The following is a 3,014-nucleotide window of genomic DNA, read 5'->3' as shown; positions in this document are numbered from 1 at the left end:
GTAATTCACCAATAAATGCTGGAATATTGCCATCAGTTTGCAAGTGAAAACGATCATCGAATCATCAGGAAGAGCTTAAATCTGCAAATACTGAGTTTATTAAAGAGGACAGAGAGAAGATGAGAGATCCAGAGCCCTGCAGAATCAAACACACTGAAGATACTGAAGAACAAACAGGTTGGTGTTTATTCTTCATTCATGTTATAAAGATTCAAGCACTTCATCAGGGTCCGTATGTATAAAACTTCTCAGAAATGCTCTTAAAGGGTTAAAATGAAAATTTTGTCATTAATCACTTACCCCCATGTCATTCCAAACCTGTGAAAGCTTTGTTCGTCCTCGAAACACAATTTAAGGTATTTTAGATGAAAACTGTGAGGCTTGTGACTGTCCCATTGACTGCCAAGTAAATTACACTGTCAAGGACCAGAAAAGTATGAAATAAATGATCAGAATAGTCCATCTGCCGTCAGTGGTTCAATCTGAATCTTATGAAGCGACGATAATACTTTTTGTACGCAAAGAAAATAAAAATAATGACTATATTCAATAATTCGTCTATTCTGTGTCTTCGCGTCACCGTAGCGCCATTTTGAAGAATATCCGCAGGACGCACTACGTACACTCTTCTGTGTCAGCCGCGCTACAAGGATACGTTTTCTATGTATGTTTACGCTTTGGTTTGAACAAAAACAGTGCATCCTCGTGGCGAGGCTGACACAGTCTTGGCCAAAATCACACTGTATGGACCACAAAACCTGTCTTAAGTAGCACATCTAGTTTCTGCTATTACATTAGTGCTGACATCTTTCATTTCAGGCCTCATAGAAGAGAATGAGGAGAGTAAAGAACTGAGTGAAGAGGAGGAGGAACATCATGACAAACTTGGAGAAAAACATTTGAGTCGCTCAAAGACTAAAAAGACATTTTTAAAGAAAAGAAAAGGCAAGAAATCTTTCACCTGCACTCAGTGTGGAAAGAGTTTGACAACTAAACGTATTCTTAAGTTTCACATGAGAGTTCATACTGGAGAGAAACCGTTCACCTGTGATCAGTGCGGGAAGAGCTTCTCACAGAAAGGACACCTTAAATGGCACATGAGGATCCACACTGGAGAGAAACCATTCAAATGTCATGAATGTGGAAAGAGATTTTTGAACGTCACGTGAGAGTTCATACTGGAGAGAAGCCGTTCACATGTGATCAGTGCGGGAAGAGCTTCCCAAATAAACAAAATCTGGAGCTTCACATGAGGATCCACACCGGAGAGAAACCGTTCATGTGCAATCAGTGTGAAAAGAGATTCTCAAACAAACAATGTCTTGAGCTTCACATGAGAGTTCATACTGGAGAGAAGCCATTCACATGTGATCAGTGCGGGAAGAGCTTCACACAGAAAGCACATCTTAGGGGGCACATGAGGATCCACGCTGGAGAGAAACCGTATACCTGTGATCAGTGTGGAAAGAGTTTCCCACAATCAGCACATCTTAAAGGACACATGAAAATCCACTCGGGAGAAAAGCCGTATGCGTGAGAACAGTGCGGAAAATGTTTCTTAAACAAACAATATCTTAAACTTCACATGAGGATCCACACCAGAGAGAAGCTGCACACTTGTCTTCATTGCGGCAAAACATTTCTTACTGCATCACAATTGAAGACCCACCTGACAATTCATACGAAGGAGAAGCCACATTCATGTTCTGTGTGTGGAAAGAGTTTTTCACTCCTGTATAGTTTAAAAGGACATCAGAAAATACATACTGGTGTAAAAGCTTATATGTGCTTTGAGTGCGGGAAAACTTTTACATTTGCGAGCTGTTTAAAACTGCATGAGATGATTCACACTGGAGAAAAACCTTACAAGTGTTCACAATGTGACAAGAGATTCAGTCGGTCAACAAGTTGCAAAAAACACGAGAGGATCCACAGCAGGGAGAAGCTGCACGCGTGTGATCAGTGCAGAAACAGTTTAGTTTTTAAAAGTCACCTGAAGACACACATTAAGATCCATGCAGTGGAGAAACCAGACCACTGCAATCTGAAATCCCACTAAGAAGTGACGTGACATGTGGCCAAGTATGGTGACCCATGCTCAGAATTAGTGCTCTGCATTTAACCCATCCAAAGTGCACACACACAGCAGTGAACACACACACACCGTGAACACACACCCGGAGCGGTGGGCAGCCATTTTTTTGCTGCGGCGCCCGGGTAGCAGTTGGGGGTTCGGTGCCTTGCTCAAGGGAACCTCAGTCGTGGTATTGAAGGTGGGAGAGAGCGCTGTACATTCACTCCCCCCACCTGCAATCCCTTCGTAACCTTTGGGTTACGAGTCCGACTCTCTAAACATTAGGCCACGACTTCCCCAGATACAATGAAAGGATGCCTATCATATTTCAAAATGTTGCACTCGACATATTTTAGTCTGGCATTATAGTTTGGGAAAAGTTCAACAAGTGAATATGTACAAGTTTATGTCACAGTAACACTAATAAAATAAAAACTAAATGACTCATCAGAGTAAGATCATCTGCTGGATTAAACTGCGTAGGCATCACAACTCAAGGCTTGTTCCTCACAGCACGTCTTCTTCCAAAAACGATGAACTTGAATTTCTACAGAGGTGACGTGAGCCTTTACATGTTCGCACGTCTCAAGCCTGGTTTCGCGCGGATGACTATCTTGTAGCGTGCGATGCACGTGGGCATGATCACATTATAGCTGAGCTCAGACGGGAAAGACTGTACCTCGCGTTGGATTCATATGGATTCTTTTATCAGAGAATATTTGTTTTCGACATGACTTACTTCATTTAATAATAGACACTTCAAGCTTTCCAGATATAGGCTTACTGTATTTCTCATGTCATTTTCGTTCATTCGACTCATTTCAGGAAGATATTCACAGAGACTGAGAATGCAGAAGGCGCACCCTATTTGTTTTATTTTACAAAACAAAACAAAAAAAGTTTTGTTGATATTGGGAGTGAATCAGGGGTATACACATAG

The 3,014-nt window shown here is 41.6% G+C and overlaps 1 pseudogene; it reads left to right on the top strand.

Annotated features, from left to right (window-relative positions):
- Nucleotides 1–962: 962 nt before the first annotated feature.
- On the top strand, nucleotides 963–2,059 carry LOC107758769 (gastrula zinc finger protein XlCGF8.2DB-like; annotated as a pseudogene).
- The last annotated feature ends 955 nt before the right edge of the window (nucleotides 2,060–3,014 follow it).

This window comes from Sinocyclocheilus rhinocerous, unplaced genomic scaffold (assembly GCF_001515625.1).
Source record: "Sinocyclocheilus rhinocerous isolate Xijiao unplaced genomic scaffold, SAMN03320098_v1.1 scaffold4976, whole genome shotgun sequence".
NCBI lineage: Eukaryota > Metazoa > Chordata > Actinopteri > Cypriniformes > Cyprinidae > Sinocyclocheilus > Sinocyclocheilus rhinocerous.
The sequence above is the reverse complement of the archived record's forward strand: the minus strand, read 5'-3'. Positions and strand labels throughout refer to the sequence as shown.